Source organism: Aulostomus chinensis, chromosome 21, assembly GCF_037954235.1.
Source record: "Aulostomus chinensis isolate RoL2024-O1b breed Wild chromosome 21, RoL_Achi_v1.0, whole genome shotgun sequence".
Taxonomy (NCBI): Eukaryota; Metazoa; Chordata; class Actinopteri; order Syngnathiformes; family Aulostomidae; genus Aulostomus; species Aulostomus chinensis.
In genome coordinates, this window is record NC_141340.1 from 2904977 (window position 1) to 2926681 (window position 21705).

Sequence of the window (21705 nt, forward strand, 5' to 3'; positions counted from 1 at the left end):
TCCCAGTTGCTCTGTACACTCTGCAGCCTAACACCCACTCGATGTGTATACCTGCACCAGACATGCCACTGTGGATAGAGAAGATTGTCATATTTGACACCTCACATTCTCCCCCACCTCCCCACTGTGTAAAATAACTAGTCGTACTGCCACTGTGTAAGGCACCTGCTAGCACATGGAATCAGCAGCATTTGAATTCAATGATAAATTGTCTGTGACTACACTCATGGGTTTAGCAGAAACCGAGCTCTGTGTGGTTTATTTCAGACAATCAAAACAAGCAACGATCATCAAATCAAATATTTTTTGAGAAAATCAAATAAAATCCTCCTTCCCATCATCCACCCTTCCACTGTGTGCACACGTGTGATGAATCAGATACCAGCTGCAAATCAAAAGGTCATCCATCCGTCCATTTTCAATGCCGCTTATCTGTTAAGGTTTGGGGGGTGGAGCCTATCCTGGCTGACATTGGCTGAGAGGCTGGGTTCACCCTGGACGGGTCACCAGTCCGTCGCAGGGCCATCAGGAGCACTTAGGGGCTCAGTATCTTGGTCAAGGACACTTGGACATGGTCACTGGGGGAAGTGGGGATGGAACCAGCAACCCTTCAGTTGCTGGACGGCCACTCTACCTCTGAGCCACGCCGCCCTCCTCATAAGGTTATCGGCCATTCAAAAGTGAAATGTGTTCCACCCTAAGTGAACACTGCAGGTGAGTCAGAGGGTGGAAAAATAAAGTGCACTCATTCACTCAAGTCATTTTCTGTGCCGCAGTAAAACCAGCTTTCAAAAAGGAGCACACAGGCATTTTTGGTTTATTGTTGCTGATTGTTCATCGTCCCCAGAACCAGACAAGACAAAAGAGACCTGTCTCACCTTGGGGTGTGTGTTTAGGCGCTGAGACTAAGGCTAGTTAGCTTGGCACAATGAATGGTTGTGGATGGGAAGTATTAGCATGCAGTCAAAATTAATCAAATTACACTTTTCTCCGAAAAGGTCTTTGCCTGCATTAATATAACAGAGGTTATGAATAACATTCACCGTGAAATAAAAAATTTAAATCAAGAGAAATCACAATTTTAAAATCAGAGACATTTGTGGTACAACCTCCCTGACTGGGAGCGATTTTCAGCAGCACCTCAACAAAGTGCTTGAGGACTAGACGAGCGACTGCTGCTACTAATCATGACCGACTTGGTGAGAGAGGATGAGGAGGATTACTGCTCGACACACAAACGTTCTCAAACTGAGCTAGCTGAGCCATAATATACAGAACGGGAGCTACAATGCTGTGCTAACACTCCCCACATACTGTGTCACTGTGCCTCTCCATTGCGTGAAGCTAACCTGCATGGGTTTCACCCCCCCCCCCCCTAATGAAGCACAAAGGAGACAAACGATGACAATGAGCCAATTTCCCCCAAAGTCTCTGTAAAATTTTGTTTATTGTCTATATTTGTAGAATATATGACCCTGCCAGGCAACAGGAAAAGCCAATGATTAGGTAATTATCCATCCTCATCTTCCGCTTATTCCTTACTAGTGAGGGTCACGGGGGGCTGGAGCCTATCCCAGCATCTACGGGTGAGAGGCGGGGTTCACCCTGAACAGGTCGCCAGTCCATCACAGGGCCAACATAGAGAGACGAACAACCATTCACACCTACGGTCAATTTAGAGAATCAATCAGCCTAGTCCCCAAATTGCATGGGTTCTCTCCGGGTACTCCAGCTTCCTCCCACCGTCCAAAGACATGCAGGCACGGGGAGAACATGGAGACTGTCACAGAAAGAGCCCACGCCCGAGACGGGACTCGAACCCGGAGCCTTCTTGCTGTGAGGCCACAGTGCTAACCACTGCACCACCGTGCAGCCCGGTAATTATCATAAGAAGCTAAATATGACCTTTTAGCTCAGTCGTAGCCTGTTAGCATATTTTTGCTTTGCTCTGCGCATGATGAAAATAGGCCTGTTCTCCTAAAAGTTTGCAAGTTCCTTTCATTGAAGGTGCTACATGTTTAATTCCAAGGAGAGGAAGGTAGAGAGATGTTTACCGCTGTCAAGCAGTCATCCTTTCTAGCACTTCCCTGCTGTCGTGAAAGGATCACTTCTTTCTATTTGCTAATCATTTACATAAAAAGGTCATGTTCTGAAGATGTTTGCTTCCAAAACAAGAACGTGCCGTACCCACAGAACAACAGAACCCCAGCTGACACAAGCTTCCGGTTTGGTTTCCTCTCTGTTGTTTACATTTTAATGACTGATACCAGTATGTAAAGTAACTTGGCAACTCCAGCATGCGGACTGCAGGACTGACAGGCTCCAAAAGGACTTTGAAGGCCATCCAATAAATCCAGACTTTTGCATGTCCTTCCCAGTGGCCCCTAAATGTTGCATCAACTTTGGCTATTTTGTCCTCCAGTGCCATTGATTGAGGAGGAGAGAAGGGCATCTTTAATTGTACTCAAAATAAAGCTCCCTGGACTAGGTTTCTCCCCCTCCCCCCAGCTCATTGTTGGATAGCAAAGGATTAATTAAGTACATCTACAACAGGCAGAGTTGACTGTGCAGGCAGTCAGTGATTATCTGTGATGGGTCTGGAGATCCAGGAGGGGAAGCAGCTGCATCGCTACGCAGCTGACAAGATGCACACAGTTTCTTTTTCTTCTTTTCTTTCAAGAATCGCTGTTTGTCAGAATAATTAAAATGCTCCCGATGTCATGCAAATGCTCTGTGATCAGTGTGATATGAAGAACATATGTGACTGGCAAGGCGGCCTTTTGGGGGATTTGTCTGCAATTTATTTAGCTGGTAAATAGATTAGTGGTCTTTGGCAAGACGTGATGACGTGTTGCTACTGCATCAACAGAGAAATTGTTGTTTTTAAATTTGAAAATGTCAAGGCACTTAAGTGCAATAATATATAGAGATTTTTTCCATTAGGGGGCAGCAGAAACATGATCTGATTGCAGTGTTGATGGCCCAAAGGTCTAATGTGTAGAATTTAGAATACTGAATGTAACTCTTTCTTTGGTGTACAATATCTTTCTTTTTGTTTGCTTGTACATCCTCACATGTACATTCAGAGCTGGTCTCCTTCAATGCAGGTAGGAGGTCAGAATGGACCATTTTGGGTTTTTTTTTCATGCAAAAGTATTTATCCTTGCTTGTTTTTTGCATTGCTCTTCTCATTTTTCACGTCAAACTAGCAGAAACTTATTGTGGGTTTATCTTTCAGCCATGCCTGTCACTAAATTCTTTCACACAGCAACTCCACAGCTGGATTGTTTATATCAAGGATCAGCTGATTGTATTGAAGCCGGCCAACCACCATGGTGACCATAGCAACGGACCTCGTTGCAGTAATTAAGAGGACACATGAAAGGGTGCAGAGGGGCAAGAAAGGGATGTGGGAAACATCCAGCTGACGGAATGAATGAAAACTGGACAGAAGAGACGTGCCCGTCTACATTAACGACATCAATACAACCTGAGTATTTTTGTGGCCGCGCCCCGTCTCTTACATGAGTAACTCCATGTGCCCTTCCTCCCTCTAATCTCCAGAGACTTCAGTCCCGTGAGACTCGACAAGTTTTTCCTGTTTCCTAAATGCAGTTGGAGCGATTTTAATTTTACTTCCCTATAGACATCAATAAAGATTTCTAAATTAGTGGTACTGTCAAAACATGTTGTGTTGCGAGGACCCACAAGTTGACAAATGTAGGATCATGACTCGTCCTGCAGGGCACCGTCGGTTCCCTTGCAGTCTGCACCATCACCACTAAATGTCACTCACACGGCTCCTTGAACTCTACGTGGAACGTGGACTCTAGTGGACAGGAATGCCCAGTGACGAGCTAATTAGCAATGAGAGGCTAATTTTGATGATTTTTTTTTTTTTTTTTGCAACCTAGACTTGTGGAATACAGAGATGGTGGCCCAGATGCAGCTTTTCAGCTCACTCGTAGCCTGTTAGGTTATTTTTTACAAGCACACTTTTAATGGTACACCAGAAACTTGCTGCAAAAATCTTTCCTTTGTACTTGAGGACCACACCAAATATAGACTCCACTCGTGTGTAAACAGGTGTTAATTAGACATCCAGAGAGCAACAATATCATTCATTTGGAGTCACGAGGGAAATATCAGGCTCTCTAGCTGCTGAATGCTCATCTCTGTTCACTCGTTATAGTTGTTAAATGTGCGTTTGTTGCCAAGAATCACAGTACTCTTCAATAACTTAACATTTTGGACTCATATTTTAATTATGTATGCTGGATTCCCCGGCATACTTCCAAGATTCCACGTGTTACAGTTTTACTGCATATAATCCATTATTCAGCACAACATTGGAGTCATCTTCCTGGCGACGTGGCAAAGGTTTTATGCAATGTTCTTTTTAGCTTTGGCTTAAAGAGGAATGGCGTAGAGAGGAGAGAGGAAAACAATGCCTCCTCTTTATCTGATAGATGCTCTCCTCAGCTGCTAGAATGCTGCTTTTTTTTCCTGTCTGCTGTTTGGTGCTGGGCCTGTTGCATTCATGCATGACTTTAAACATTTGCAGAATGCAGGAGATGACACACACACACACACACACACTTCAAAGGCCTGGGTTTAGCAGCTACCAGTGTAGTGGTAATGTGATGTATAGCACATTTTAGCTTTAATTTTCTGAATATATATGCACTGCAATTCATAGTTTCTAATAATAAAGTAAAACGTGTAAGAGTACGCCCTGCAAGCACAGACTCTCAGATGTCTTTAGGAGTGTGGATACGCGATCCAGACTGGGTTCAGATCAAAATTTTGAAATTCTGCGGGACTTTGGTTTGGGCTCTGACACCAGCCACGTTTGCCCTACCTGGCCTAATGTTGAAAATATGACAGACCACCTTATCTATTTATGTGACAACTGGATGCAGCACAGGTCATTTTTGATATTTCTGCCAGTAAATATTAATTTAGCCTTGCAATAATGGATGACATCAAACAAATTTGCCATCTGGAAAATCAACACGTACTGAAAACAGAGCAGGGAAGTCGGCAACATGGAGACAAGACTTGTAGGACCTTAGTGATGTGAAAGGGTAACAACAGGAATCCAGCATCACAAAGTTCATGATGATTTATTGTTTGCTGATCAAATAAAGAGGAGTATTCTGATCTGAGCTGCTTTACCAGAGGGAGTTGTAGCCGTTAATTCATCGCTCTATTCTACCTGAGATTTTGCTACGCGTACGGCGCTCAAACCTCTTCTGGACACTGGTCCATGTGCATGTTTCGCATAATTAGCAGCACCATCACAAGCAGACAGAAACTGTTTCAGTCAAGAATAAAGTCAGTAGCCAACTTCAGCTTCTCGATTCCTGTCCCCCTTTGTATCCGTCCCTCTTTTTTCTCCCCAGCCGGTCGAGGCAGAAAGCCGCCTCAATAGAGACATTTCTGAGCAGGGGTGTCAAACTGGTCCAGTAAAGGGCCGTGTGGCTGCCGGTTTTCATTTCAACCAAGCAGGGGTGTCAAACTGGTCCAGTAAAGGGCCGTGTGGCTGCAGGTTTTCATTCCAACCAAGCAGGGGTGTCAAACTGGTCCAGTAAAGGGCCAGTAAAGTAAAGTAGATTCAGGTGTTGCTTTTGTTCGGTTGGAATGAAAACCTGCAGCCACACGGCGCCTCACTGGATCAGTTTGACACCCCTGTTTCTGAGGAAGTGTTGTGCTGCTGCTGTCTCAGATGTTCTGTTTGGTGTGCACTACTTTAAGGAGTGTGGTTCTACACCCACTGCACTTGTAAAGTGTCATAACTTATGTTGTGATTGGGCGCTATACAAACAAAACTGACTTGACTCCCGCTGATGACACACGATGCGTTCGTGACAGCTCAGAAGTCACTGTCACACCCAACCAATTCTGACATCGCTGCGTTAAATCTGCAAAGAAACGAGAACACACTCCAGATCAGCGGGAAACCCGAAGCATCTTTCATGTCGTATATGATGTCAAGTCAGAGAAATCAGAGCTTGGAAAAGAAACCCGAGTTGTGATTGGTAATTCCAGAGTCAGTCACTGTTCAATCCATTTTTCCAAACTCTGAGCTTGTTTTTCCTGACCTCAGAGTCGCCATGAAGGCAGCAGCAGCCTTCCATTCAGTAGATGGTTTGTAGTAAACTTACAAGATTGCAGAAACCTCAGGCTGAAGGAGGCTTTCGGGAGCTAAACCAGCTTGTTTCAGACAGACGATCAACTGCAAGGCAGCATAAAAGGCCAGATAAGACAAATAAAGAGTTTCTTTCCCCCTCAAACTGTGAATCCCGTAAAGTTCCTCCAGTGGAGTCTCAGAATAAAACTGTCGAGCTGGAAAAGCATAATAGGTCCCCTCATGTCACGACTTTCTGTCTAATAAAACCAAAAGAAAGCAGACACCAGCACTGGCTGCTGATAGCACGGTGACACATGGTTCACAACAAATCTCTACATTCCAACAGCTTTGATTCTCAAGGAGCCTGTCAATCTGCATTTCCTCAGAAATGTCTCGTTCCTCTCATGGCACCAGAAAGACACGGCCTCCAAACTCTTCCCCCGCAGTCACAACACACACTGAAATAATTCACATCTCTGCATAAACTAATGTTGTCTGACAAGCTTTGTAATAAATTCATTTCCCTATATTTTTACTTCCTGCCCTTTTTTGTTTTAATCTCAGAACATTACGCCTGTGGCAATATCAGAATATTTCACCTTGAGAGGCATTCTGAAAGAGACAAAAATGAAATTTTCACAAGATGGACGATTTTGGCCTGCAAACCACCTCAACATCACACACCTTAACGTAAAAAAATGAGCGGCTTGCTATCAGCGGCGGATGACTTATTGCTCTCAGGCAGCATATAGACAATCCGCCCCGTGGTCTAATATGTGTGTAAATGATAATGTTAAAGGTTATTGTCATGCTTCGCTGGTGACTCAAAATACATTGTCTCTCTGGAAGCAGGCTGATCATTAACTCAAGGTGTCAGGAAACACAGCGTAGCTCGCTGGCATTCTCCTCAGCTACCACGCTAATATAATGCTGAGCCACTAGAGAGGGAGATGCCCCAGTTATCCGGTGAGTATCGCTGCTCAATAGCTCACAAGCAACCGGAATACCTTCAGATTTTAACCTTGAGAAGAAAGTATTTTCATTTATTTAATCATTTGCGTCTTCAGATGAAGTCACATGCGAGTCGCTGCAGCTTGTGGATTCGTATGATAATACTGTGTCGTGAACTCTGTGCAAACATTGATTTAATTTCCAAGGGGAACACCAATCCGAGGATACAGGCAAGAATGTATTTGTCAAAATCAAAGGCAATAAGAGAACATGGCGGAACGATCCGGGGACCTGTAATTACACAGCAGCCTGTAGTTTGAGCCTGACCTTACAGGGCTGATGAATGGTGCGAGTCCTATCCATGACATACAAGCACAGAGTCATCAATGTTTGTAGACAACTGCGAGCTATGAGGTAATTAATCATGCAACATGAGCCCTGGCCTGATTTTAATTAACGGCCAGACACGTGTTCATGCGGCAGGAGAAAAGAGCGCTGACAGTCCAACTGTGCCATCCGCAGCAGTGTTAATCACATGACCGCTCCGGCTTTTTTGACGAGAGGCTGCAATACTTTCCTGATAGTTCGATGAAGCACATCACGCAGGTCTTTGATATGCATCTGCGAAAGGTAACCGTTGACCACCAAAATATTTCACTTCATCCTTGTGTCCAAGGGGATGTCTTAGCCAAACACGGAACCCCCCCCCGAAGGCGTTCCAGAGACGTTGTTGTGAGAGCGAACGGAAATACGAGCAAACACCTCCGGCCCTCAGCTGCTGTTGGTGCAGCGGCAAAAGCAAAGAGTCTTCAGTAACTTCAGGTAGATGCTGCATGCCGTATCATCAAGTAGGTTAATTAGGTTGATAAACCATCAAACCATGACGTGACAACGTCAAATTAGAGCCTGATTCACACTCCGGACTCAAACCAACACCTTAGGTACGGGGCAAGTATGCATACTCTGAAGCCGTCGCCCGACTTGCGCCTCGCTGGTGCAGTAACACTGGTAACATCACATTTCCTCCCACCTGTATGATGTCGCTGCCAGTTCCTCCTCTGGTGTAGCGACCAGCGGTGGGCTCGCTCATTGGCCACACGCGGCAGGATTCCCCCCCGGATGTGGGAGCGGGTCTCGCCTGTGCTGCAGAGTGTAGAACGGAAATGTTTTCGTGGTTGTGGAGTTCTGAGTTCACAACCTCATAAAGAAGACGTGGACAATCCTGGACGACGTGCGCGAGTTTGTGGAGGGATGTGCGTTGAGCGAGGAATGTTTTCTGCAATCCTGGATTCAAAATCAAGTCATGGAAGGGGGGGGGGGGCCAAAAATGTCAGGAAAATATCTGACAGTTGGGAACTGATAAAGCGATGATGATGTTTGGGATCAAACATCAAGATAAAGCACTTTAGAGGAGCAGCAGTGTTAGTCAACTATACACCAAACTCGCCATGGCATCCAACAACACAATGATCCCATACAGGTGTTGACAAACTGAAGTAAAAGTACCACAAGAGAGGTGTGTGTGTGTGTGTGTGTGGGGGGGGGGGGGTCTTATTCTCCCAGAACCCCTGGCTGTACAGCAAATATGGCTTCTGGAGATTCAAGTGTACTCAGTTTGATGGCTCCTGATCCTTCAGCAAACCACTTATTACTCTTCAAAAAAAAATTGTTACCAAATTGATTTATCATTGTGATGCTCTGCTTGATGCTGCACTCTCCAAAGAGGACCGCATTACAGTGGGCCGGCTCATCACTTCGAAATAATCATTCATGTCATAGTATTCCAGCGCGGGCAGCCGGTCTTCCTGGAAGCTCCGGGATGCCTCCCAGACATGTTGTAGGTTAAGTTACTGAGCCAGGGGGATAATTGTATCAAGGATGAAGGTGTTTCACATCCCCGCCATGACACCTGTCTCAAATGTGGGCAGCTCGGCAGCTGGAGGAACAGAAGGCCTTGATATGAAGAGAAAGTAGACGCTCCTCGCTTGGCTGACCCCAAACCTTGAGCCAAATTATTTACAATCAAAGCTCCATGTCATATCTGTTTAACATTCAGGATAGGAGTTACACGCCGCGGTGGTGCTGAATGTCAATGGGAACGACATCCCGCTCTGACTGTAAAAGCTAAGGAACGCTGGCAAAAGTTGTGTGAAAATTCAAAAGTAATAGACGGCAGCAGATGTAATACTCTCGCAGGGAATTAAGATGCCAAAATAAATGTCTTGACTTTTGTTGTCAAGATGCGCCAAACGCTCCTTTATCAAATCATCAAGCAAAGATTAGAGAAAAAAGAAAATTCAACCTTGAAGGGTTGGGTTTCCTTTATCAGCCATACATCTCAATAATCATGCGCATAAAACAACAACATGAAAACCCCCTCTGGCAGCAAGTTATTTGCTTCATTCACGAAACCACCCCATCCGTGATTCATGCATATATTAATATCTGCATGACATACTGTAGACGGGGCAAACAAGAGAGTGAGCACACGCCAGAGAGATTTCATGTTCCCCTCAGCCAAACAAGCCAAGCAGCACAGAAGAGAGTCCCATGATAAGACTGAGAGTGATGAACCCGCGGGGCCGCACGCCCGTCCCTGCACACACGCTTTAAATCACACCAGGAAAAAAACAGAGGCGGCGAGCACTCGGAGAAAGATTCAAATGATTAACTCGTTTCTTGCTTCAAAGGTTTTGATAACAACAACATGTACAGTTTTGACATTCAGCACAAGCCCGCCTCGCGTGTTTGCCCTCAGTGTCTTAGCTTTTTGGGGCTATTTTTTTTTTTTGTTGCAAATAACCCTATGGATTTTTAACTGCTGTCGGAGAAATTACTTATCAACACCATGAAACAGAGTCGATGCTCCTCTACGTGGCTGAGAAGTAGAAGGATTTAACACAGTCGTTTTCTCCAAAAAGCTAAGAGCGTCCACTGCCATAACCAAGTCGAGGAGTCCCGATGCGCCCGTGTCACATAAGCACCTGCCGCATTGACCTCTGACCACCAAACTGTTTCCACCTGGCAGAGGATGAATCATCCTCAAGTCCTGAAAACGTGATGTCACAGGTGGTCCCCGGCGTAAAAACGTGTTGAAGTTAAACAGGGCATTTATTAGCAAAGGGTAACAGCTGCGGATCCAAACTTCCTTCTAAATCTCTCGGATTCGTAGAAGAACCGGCTTCTGTTTGCATCGTAGATTTATACTCCAGGTTTACTGTGGGGTTTCCACCACTACAGGTCCTGTAAGGCATCTTTTTGAGGTATTCCTCTGTTGTAGTCGTACATATTTGTTCTCCAAGAACAAAACCAAGACTGGTAAGAGGGGTTTTTTTCTTCTTTTTTTTGTGTCTTTTTACAAGGTTGAATTTGTTCTCAGGGGATGTAAATCACAGGTCTGAAGCACAGGCAGCCATAAAGTTTATCATGAATATTGAATGGGTCTCAATCATGGCAGAGGAAGGCTGCCAACCAGTTCAAGCGCCGCGTGTAAAAGTACGTCAGGAAATAACACAGAGACGCCGTAAATGTGTTCCGCAAAAAATATTTTTCAACCTTAAACCCATCAGGTTGACAAATGACCACAGTTAAACCCCTGAATAATGATCAGGGAGGCCTGCGTCAGTGATGACGCGCCACAGAATCAGCCCATGGCTCCATGTCGACTGAGATTTAAAAGAACACGCCCACTTTTTGGGGAATACACGATCATGTGTGCTGCTTCAGGGTGGTGGGCTAGTTAGCTTAGCACCATGAATGATTCTGGGTGGGAGGAGTTACATACATGTACCAAATGTCATCAAATACTTTTTTTTTTTTTAACCAAAACAAACTTTGCATGCAGGAATTTTACTATGGTTGGTTGAACATTTGTTCTGAGTCAGACATGTAGCCGGAACTACTTTCCTGACTGGGCGCAGTGATTTGACGTGGCTCCTCAAAAGCTCCACCGTAACAAAAATGCATGTTTGCTGATGAGAGGATCGGCTGCAACTATGAATCATGGCAGAGACGGTGACGATCAAGATACTGAACACTATGAAACTCAGGAATGCTAACACTTCCAGTCGCTGTCATTCTTGGTGCTAAGCTAACTAGCGTGGTCCCAGCAGGAGACACTGGTGCCCAGCAGCTGGTGGGATGATGGTAGACAAACCTCAAACTTTAACGATCCTTTATTAAGTCTGTAAATGTCATTCAAGTCCGTGTCTTTGTTTTAATTTGTCACAAATTGCACTTTGTATTTAATTGGCTTCACAACACCATCCAGGATTGGACTCTCTGCTAAATTTAGCCATTAACTGCAACCCCGATTCATTCAGAGGAACATATGAAAGGGACTGTTGTAGTTTATTAGCATAATATGGACACCCATCATGCATCAATCTGCTCTCATTAACACCCCTCACCCTCTCCCCCCATCCCAAAGCACTTAGCCCTCCCACCTCACAACAATAAAGTGACCAATTGTGAGGACAAATAGGACTGCTCTGCTCATCCAGCTTGAAACCGGGATGTTATGGCAGATGGTCGAGAGGGGGTGAGGTGCATGACCCAGCATACTGATGAAACCAAACAGAACCCGAGCAGGAGAGAGTGATATTGGCAGAGAGACGGTAGAGGAGTAAAGGTGAGAACAACACCGGAGAGAGAGTGAGCCCCGTGCAGCAGATACCCCCATCCAGCCTCAACAGCAGCGGCTGCTTTATTTTACATTATTTGATTATCTAGATTGAATTTGTTATTCTCCGTCTGCAGCCTGGTATCGTATTAGTTACATTCCTATCACATCTGGCCTGACGCTGGAATCAGAGCCTGGTGAGAGACTCGGGTGATATTCAACACAGTTTAAGAGCTTGAGGAAGAAATAATTTCATCTTTGTTCAATCCCAAAAACAAACCCATAGTTGGATGAGCTACTACAATTACACAAGTGTTCATAACCCCTTTAACCGAGCGTGAAGAAACACTGGCATGCGTCTGAGCCTCTCGATACGTCAGAACACTGAGCCTGCTGATGTTTTATTTACGCTTTGACAATATCCTCATCAGAATCAAGAACGCAAATGCAACTCTAGTTCAACAAGCGCAGGTGAAACCCTCCAGCAAGGCAGCGCAGCGCCTCGCTAACGCAGAAACGATCATTATTATTTGTCCAAATCCGGGTTCCTGTTCTCCAGATATTTCCCAGCCGACTGCGCATACTAATGATGGCTGAGGAGGAAAAGGTCACAAAAGGCTGCAGGACCAAATTCATAAGAAACATTAAAAAGTTTGTGTTGTCTTTGTAAATATATTTTCTGTGTCCGCTGAAACTGTTCAGGTGTGTAAGACATATCGCACCGTGGCTCACCAGGTGAAAGCAGAGACAGATGGAACGGCGTTCCTCGGACTTCTGCGTCCTGGTTTTCGTGACCTGTTCTCCGAGCACGTTGCACTGGAGCTGCCTGATGCCCGGTACGCAGATTTTGAGCAGAGAATAGTTTTAATTTATTTTGCTTGAGCGGGTCTTGTCTAAGGACTCAGTTTGATCTTTAGGTGCATGTAAATTATATGCTTCTGGATTTGTTCCTCACTTAAACAAAGTCACTCCTCAGAATTTAAAACAACGACAGCAGCAGCAGCAGCAGCAGCAGCATGGACGCAGTTCCTGCTTCTGAAGCCCGAGCCACACGCCGTTTTAAAAACATGTCAGAGACCATGGTGATGCTCGGTGAGACGCGCCAAAGTGTTCTTATCATTCCTGACATTTCGTTGAAGGTTTATACACGCCTCGTAAGTCTAGAGGGCAAAGATCATCGGATTTCTTCCTACCTGTTAAACAGAGTAGCGATGACCTTTTTCCTTGTATTATGAGGGAGAAAAACAAAAATCACTTCAGATTAAAATAACCTTGCCTGTATTTAAAAAAACAAAACAAAAAACAGGAACAGGAAGCCACACAAACACTGTGCCCTCTGGTGTTTGAGTTGTGAGCAGTGTGACAACGTGGCTGTGTGACAACATGCCCCGGTGTCCCTGCTGCCTTTTCCTATTTTTGGAACGCAGGAACCCTAATGAAGGGTAGGAGCCAGTGTTTAGTCAGACCCAGAAACAAGAGCAGGACTTTGCTCACAGGAACAGAGGGATGTGTGTTTTTGCTGCGGTCACGGCTGCTCGGCGAGCACGTCTCCCTAAACAAGCAACGTGTTACTGATGAGTCATGAGAAATTCCCAAGTTCCAGCCCAAGCCAGGAAACGTTGAACATCCAGAGATTCTGTTGTTTATGTGTGAGGCGCAGGTGAGCAGGAATCCAGGGTTCCAGTAATGAAGGTGTACATGGAAATATTCCACATCAAAGCCCTTTTTGGTTCCACCTCCACGTTCTGCCTTCACACCGAGCCGAGGCAGTCAGCACTTCCTTTGTTTCAGGATGTGTGTTTCAGTCACGTGTTGACAGACAGAACTTCCAACCGTCCTCTTCTTCTCACAAATTTGAATCGCATTTTCAGAAAATCAGCCAAAGAAATGCTCCCCAGTCAGCTGTCGCAGACGAAGGTGCAACCTTCTGTTTCACGGTTCCTCGCAAATCAGTTGCTCCTCGCTGATCCAGCAGTTCTGGAAACACAGTGGCACCCGTCTGGTACGGCGCTCATGTTCTCACGCTAATATCGGCTGTGCTTGAAACAATTTTGCCATTATGGAAGTAAAGGACCGTTATTTTCTTTCTATAAAATATTACAATTATCTAATGACACGATTTAAAGTCATTATTCCTGAACAGTAACTTCCAATGTTGGGTTTTAAATACTCTTGATGTTCTAAGTAATTTAGGTTTTGCCAACTAGTTTCAAAGTTGAAAAAAACAAAACCAACTTGTCGGTTCGGTGATTCGTTTTCTCCCCCACGACTTCACGCTGGCCTCAAAAAAAAAAAAAAACTCCTCTATTGACAGAGACCTTGGTTGAACTCAGGTGTGATCACATGATTCCTTCAAAAATTAAGCTGTTGTCTTATGAAATGGATACTTTGTCTTTGAGATAAATTAACCATCTATCTTGTACATTTTAAAAGCCGTTCCAACCACAGCCTTGACTTCTCGTGTTCCTTTGTCTGTCATATTTAGTTATATGATCTATTTTGTACTCTCTTCCTCTGTCATGATTGATTATGTCATAATTTATTTACTAAACCTGCTACATTTAGTCACACTTGATCGATGTGGACAAGCATTTCTATACACCTCCCAAGAGGACAAAAAAACATTGATATTTCTTCTTTTCTTGGCATTCCAGCCAGTGGCTTTGAAAATGTGCATTAATACCAGGTGAGTGGAAATGTATTTACCGCAACGATTCCTCGACATGTTACTTTGCTGTGCTGCAGTGCCAGCACTGTGCCTTCTGGGCCACTAAACAGAACCGGGAGCGGGTAAAGGGGTCTTGGTCAGAATACTAATTGTAACCGTTACAAGCAAATTGAGAGTAATGACAAGATAATTGGGAGGACTTGCTTGCTAACGGTGAGCTAACGGTGAGCTAACGGTGAGTAACTTAGAGGTTTAGTTAGCGTGACCTTGGGTTGGCTCAGTAATAAGGAGCCGGAAATAAAGGGCGAGAACATTCGGCAGGATTAATTATCAAAACAACAAAAAAGACAGCGTTTTACACACACATTATCTCTTCTCATGCTCTGTCCATCCAATTAATTGAGTGTAAGCTGCTGTATGGTCTCTGAGGACAGCAATCTGCACACAATCATAGTGGCTTGTTTGGCTACATAATTGCTCTATAGAAAGCACAGGACACAACAGAATGTAATTACCCCCTAACGAGCTGCATTCACTCCACCTAGAGAGAGACCCCCCCCCCCCCGAACCAGTAGATCTGGCACATCTCAGCACAGAGATTACCCAAGATGCCTCTGCAAGGCCAGCGTTTATGAGGTGGCCGGGGTGAGCCGGGCCTCGCTGCTGGGTGGTGGTCTCCGAGGCGTGGAGCTGGGGGGGGGTATCTATCTCAGATCTGTCCTATCAGCACATCACAAACACACAGCGACACCAGTGTGACAGTCACAGCTGGAAAATGGAAAGAGCTGTGAGGCGAACCAGCTGCATTATTACATATAGCGGCGTTCAGCACTGGATGGACACAGATGTCAGAAAATATTGATTCAGATGGTGGTTTTTATTTTCTTAATGCCCAGGCTGAGGGCGGTTGTGATTGCTTTTAATAGAAAAAAATCAACGAGGGCTAATTTCACTGTGGAAGATAATGGCTTTTTCTAAATCGAATTATGTTGTTGATTACTGTGTACTGACCACAATATCGCTGATGGAAATATTCTCCCTGGCCGCTCGACGGCTCCTCCGCCCAAACGACCTCACAATCGCACACGTGTTCTACATGGCACATTAGCATGTTCTCGTTGTGGGCCAAAATAACTCTGTTTTATGACAAATACACAGAACCCTTGAGGGCCCAGAGAGAGAGAGAGTGAGTGAGTGTCTAGTTTACGGCCACATAGAGAGAAACCACAGCACTGTTCCCTCAATTTAATTATGTCATGGGAACAAGTTGTCTAGTTATGTTGAGGGAAACAGGTTCATATTGTGGCCTCTAGACAACTAAACTGAGGGAATGAGTTGTATATCATGGGATGAGTTATATCTCAAGGCCACATATTAACCAAATTGAGGGAGCAAGATATATTTTGCGTCTTCAAAAAAAAAAAAAGTCTTTAAATACTGTAGCCACACGTGACATTTGCCCCTTTAACGTATGAGGTCCGGCTACGTCTGCGCACTCACCTTCAGCAGTGCTTTAGAGGTGGTCGCCTCGTGGATCTCCACACAGGTACACGTCATCATTCTCAGCCTCCCTGGAAGAGCGGAAATGGATGGGCCCGGGTCCCATGGCGTGCCTCCCTCTATCTCAGCATCTCAGGGAGGTGGGGAAACCAGTCAGGAGCTCTGCATCTCTGCAAAGTAAAAGCAAATCCAAATTTTGCATGAGATATGGGCGATATAGGATGAACCCAACAGTGACACCTATCGGTGGCTGCTCCTCCTCACAGAACCTTGAGTTCCAATACTGTATCTAACTAGCGACCCACAGTGTCCTTCTGCTGCAGCTGGCTGGCTGCCCAGAGCGCCGCCACGTCTTCAGTGATTAGTCTAAACTGAGAAATGCAATTAAAATGGCGGGTAGCTGCTTCTTCTTGTTACGACAATTGAAAAGAGATGTGTGGTGTCACAGACACCAGCGTCTCCACCGCTGAGGAGTTTGTGCGTCTCCAGGGAGGACGAGCAGCACTTCTGGAGGACTTAGCTGTGTTTACGCCCAAATGGGGGGAGTCATTTTCTTGTTATTTAATCTGCAAGTCTGCTGAAAATCTGAGAAATGATGAGGTTTTCTAGAGTTCACTGAATAAGATTGCACAGTTAAGGCTTTATAATTTGTTGTCAGTGTTTAGCTCATGTGCTAATGCGGATGAACTCCTCACCGTCACATTCTGAAAATCACATCAGCGGTTTCTCCTGGAATTAAACCATCAGATTTCATTAAAAAAAAAAAGAGGCTAAACAGATATTTTGCTAAAATGTTGAGACATATATGACGGATGTTTCCAGCCAACGTCTGGCGTTTTTTGGCACGCTAATGGTGCAGACATTCGTTGGACGCTCCAGAAATTGTCCACGACTTTGTCTGACAGCATCCAAATGTTCCAGCTGCATCTATTAGGAGCGTTTCCAGCCAAACAACCTCTGGTTCCAAGCACCACAGAAATACTTGGCTCCAAACGCTCCATCGTATTTACCAGCTAGGCGCTACCTACGTTTGCTGTTGGTGCTCGGTGTGTTTATCAGAGCTTCTTTGCTGAAAACACCTTTCTGCTGCAGCTGAGCGGCGAGCGTGTGAGGATATCCATCACCAGCCAAACTCCAGGAGGCGTGTTGATAACTGGTGATAATGATCCATGGGTTCATCGCCGCCAGTGACCCCACTCACACGTATCGATCCAGCATTAATATAGAAATGTTCATTAAAGCCACTTTAAAGCAAACGGTTCAAGCTTTTCAGAAATCACTAAAAGCCATTAAAAGCCTTTTTGCGAATGCAGAGCCGCCGACATTAGCCGCTGAGCTTTCAAACGCTGGACGAGACTGGCGTTAATTAGACAAGATGCCAGCATCAGTCATCATAAACTCCCATCAAATTCCCATCGACAAGGTGGGAAGCTGTACCATGTTGTTTGAATGCACTGTCAATGGCGAGCTGAATCGATAAAGGCTCTCGGCAGGCAGGGTAAATGATGTTCTGCCTGGCTGCGCTGCACTTGGGGGTCTGATATTTATAAGCAGGCAAGGCTGTCATTTCTTATCGGGATGCTGTTGTCATCATTAAATCTCTCAACTTTCCCCCCGCTGTATGCTCAGGGGAGAACACGGCGAGGGAGAAAACACATCTCCGGCGCTCTCTCACCGTCTCATGCAGCCTCCCACTCTCTCCTGCATTCATGGAGGATCTCTCTGTAGACCAATTATTAGGCTAATTCAGAGAGTGCTTCTTACTGGCGGAGTGGTTACGGCAGTGCGGAGATAGCTTGACCTCCTGGATCCTGTAAGCCCCGTTGAATGCACGAGTTCTGAAAAAGCTTGTCGGCAAACAAAGGCGCACTTTACAGAGCCGATGCTCTCTTGGCTGGCCTGCAAACACACTCGCTGCTGTCAGTCTCCTCCTGTGAAATGATCTCCGCAGCGTCCCCGAGACACACAGCACCGCTGTGTTACAGGCATGAATAAATAAAAACATCGGAGTGGGTTTCATTGTGATTTCTCTTGTCATGAAGACAGCAATCTTTCATTGCATAGCAACGCTGTCCGTTCACATTCTTTGTGTGTGTTCCCATATCAAACTCACTGATCATTAGTGAGCTGGTTCAGGACGTTCCAGCAGGTTCTGTAGCACATTTCAGCGTATTCAGCATCCAAGTTCCTCTCTTTTCGCAAGCATCTTCTTGTCTGCGCGGCTTCTGAACTCGCCTCGGTCAGGAGAAACAAACAGGCGGTCACTTTCATCGTTCGCGTAAAAGAGCCGGCGGTGTGAGTCAGCTCGTTCGTCGGCGTCACGTCACTACATCAGGAACGAGAAGGTTTGAATGGAAACATCGAAAATATGAGTGAAGAAACTCGGGCGACTCATGAAAAACAAAGTCAAGAAATCCCTCAAACTGTGCCGTGGTTCAACATAGTTCAGTAAATTAAATACCTTGTTGGTTTCTGTCAATGCGTGCCCGTCTCCTACTTGATCAAACGTCTGTGTAGAAGATGGAGAGCTGGAGGCCTGAGGCAGACATACCTTGACCAGACTTCACTCTTCGTTTAAAGAGAGGAACAGAAAGACACAATAATTCATAAACAGGGCCGTGTGTGCATTCACAGCCCTTTATTGATGTGTATTGAACTCAAACCAGCGTCTCAAACCCAACCGAGCCGCTGTCCCTTCACATCGCATCAGCATACGGACCAGCAGACTGTCAGGAAGCTGTTGAACTCACCGCTTTCATGGCTACCGGTTGTTTCCTCACGTTCAAGTGTTACCCAGCAGCACTTTAAGAGCGTGTTGCCCTTTCAATTAACCTCCTCTAATGAGATACAACAACGCGTACATTAAACCACTTTCACAGGAAGCCGAGTCACTCGTCTCATAATAACGCTGACATAATCATCAAGTCGTACCAGTCAGGCGTTGCTGTCAGCCGGTACGTTTTCACCCCGTGGACGCAGCCTCAAGCTCAGGCTGGGGAGACTCGCCCCTCCCATTGCTACGCAGAAGTGTGAAGCACAAACTGGACGATCACAAGAGCCCACGAAGGTTCGCACCAGCCCCGGAAAACTTTCCCAACCTCACTTCGTTTCACTAAAACTCAGAAACCTAGAACATTTCCACAGAATGAAGGGGCAACAACTCACCGACCATCTAATTTACACTTAAAATAATACGAATCCGGATGCGTTCTACCGGTGAATTAAATTGAAAGGGGAGTGTTCCCACTCCTCATCAGTTCTGCCCCCCTCGTGTGACTTCATCTATAATCGGCCGAGCCTTCGCGGTCGTATCTGGGAATTACCATGTGACCAAACTGTAATTTCACTTCTAAATTTAATTAGCATTTCAAACGCATAACAATCCTTTCCGCCAATCCACGTCTCATTAGTGGTCTCCGTCGAAAAAAACTCTGAAGTTGCTTCATTAACATAGGTATGTTGCTCTCAGCTCCCATGCCTCTTGTTGATGCTGTTTCTCTGCCAGTTTTAAACAAAATTAAAATACCATTAGTTGCTGATAAGGTTGGGAGAGGAAAGGCTGTGTTTTTATTGCGGCATTTCCCACAGGCACAGAATGGGAGAAACGGTTAAATAACCCTCCACTGCCTTACATATCAAAACCTTCTGTCTCTCGACATTTGAGCAAAGGCTTACTGTCATAAAAAAATGGATGCAGAGAGGTTTCTTTTGTAGTCCATCAACGATCAGTTATTGTAAGAAAAAACAAAATTATTCCATTTTCAAGTGGTGGATGAAAAGATTTAACAGAGAACATTCTCGGCATCCCGTCCAATCTCTTTTCACTGAAAATGAAATGGTTTCCATTATCACGAGGATAAGTGCTTCAGCTGGAATTAGAAGCTGCAATCATGAGATGAACTCGCCCCCGGTGGAGAGACCACCCGTGTTGAGACACCCGTCACACACGCTTTGTCCCTCTGCTCGTGAAGCTGCAGGTAACACACTTCCAAACATGACAGCGCGCCAACTTTGCCAGCTTAAAGCAGAGCTCTTAGACTCATTTTGGAGTCTCTGAAACCGATTCTGGACTCCTACAGAGCAGCCGGACACCAGCGACCACAGACAGAGCCGCCAACTCTGCAGCGCAACCGAGTCATGATGGAGCAGCGCCTTCCTTTTGCGTCAGGCTAGGCGCGAATCCAGCTCGGTACTGGCCAGCGTGAAGTGACCAACACATCCCTCATTTTTCTCCTGTTGGCTGTGTGCCGCCTTGTCGTCGTAGGACTTGAGTATCTGATAGTGAAGCAACATTTCCAGGGCCAGAACACTTGAAATAAAGCAGCGTATGATCAGCTCCTCTACGCCAGCTCAGGTCAGCTGACTACCCGGCGTTGTAGGGTTCTACCTTCAGAAGCTTTTATTCCACCTGCTCCACAGGTCGTACTGAACCCTCGCAGCTCTATGGGGGGTTTTCAGGAGGTTATTTACAGAAAGGCCACAGCGTTTGAGGTCTAAATGGGTCACGCTGCTTCACTCTGCACCAGCACTTCTTCCTTTTCACGCCGCCTCTGACTTCTGTTCTCTCGGTTGACAATGACACCAAGCGGGTCTTTGCTACTGCTCTCCCTGCCTTTGTTTCTCCTCACATAGCAGGGCAGAGAAATCAGCGCCAGTATTTGGCAAATTAAGAAAAAGGATGACCAGAGGTAAAACCTTTACTTCTCTGTGAGTGTTGTAGCGAGACGTCATCATCACCATCATCACCGTGGGGATCTAACGAGGACAGACAGGAAGCACGTAGAGAAGAAGTCAAAAAATAAAAACGAGGGATTAAAGGAAACATCTGTTTCTGAAATGAGAGACAGATGCCCTGAGAAACTTTAATACTCGTAATGTCATCGACTGATTTGCAACATATTAGATTGTTTTGTTTCTCCCTGCAGGCCTGAGGGTGAAGATCACTCTCAACAATGAACATTTTGTAAACGACGGAGTATTTCATCGAGCGGCGAACACACGGCGGGTCAAACACGTTGCATTTTTCAGTCAATTTGCCTGAAAAGGTTTTATTGTATCATCTCTTCTAGATCCTCCCGTCCTCGAAAAATGTTCTAGATAAATGTGTTCCTATTAAGAGACTTGATCCACGTTCATCCCGTCTGAGCTCACAGAGCAGACTTCCCATCAGCACCCTTGGAGCTGATCTCAATCCAGTGTTTTGCTAAAAAGATTATTGTGGTTCTAATCTATATTTGGTCATCAAATCCCATGAATAGAACGAGTCAGTGCGTGTTAATGAAGACGTCGTCACCAGCGACTGTCCACTAAATCTGTGGCTGAGACATGAATATTTGCATCCGCTCGTTGTGCGATTAATTGACTAGATCCAGCACGATGTAGCCTCCAGGCTGCAGGAGCGTTTAACTGCAACACCAAAATATCTAGGACCATTTTCTGAGGTAAAATCTGTGTCACGTTAATATCAAGGTATTTTACCCCAGAGGAGGGGGCCCAGAGGTCATACATGCAAAAATAATAAGTGGTAAAAATGATCTGTATTCATGTATAAGAGACATCTACGGGTCACAGTTATTCCAAATACACAGATATAGGAAACAACAGCACAAAAAGTGAGAGGAATCTGTGTACGGAGGTGGAGGAAGCGGCGCAGGAGCCTCATGATGGAGGCTACCGAGTAAAGAACTGCTCCAGTTGATCCAGTCGACTACGGTTGGCTGCAAGGAGCCGATACAGCGTCGCTCCCTGTGAGTCTTAACTTCTAGTGGCCATTTGAACCCAAACTGTGAGCTTTTCCCAACCATAATCAAGCAACTTTGTGCCAAAACCTAA

The 21705-nt window shown here is 45.4% G+C and overlaps 1 long non-coding RNA gene across 1 annotated transcript in view; it reads right to left on the reverse strand.

Annotated features, from left to right (window-relative positions):
- LOC147241354 (uncharacterized) overlaps window positions 1-21705 on the reverse strand; it is a 142444-nt gene that overhangs the window by 74604 nt on the left and 46135 nt on the right. The window contains exons 4-6 of the long non-coding RNA XR_015111011.1: window positions 18335-18441; window positions 17987-18199; window positions 15874-16043 (exon numbers count right to left, since the gene is read on the reverse strand). This is a non-coding gene — a long non-coding RNA (uncharacterized LOC147241354). The remainder of the gene's footprint in view (window positions 1-15873; window positions 16044-17986; window positions 18200-18334; window positions 18442-21705) is intronic.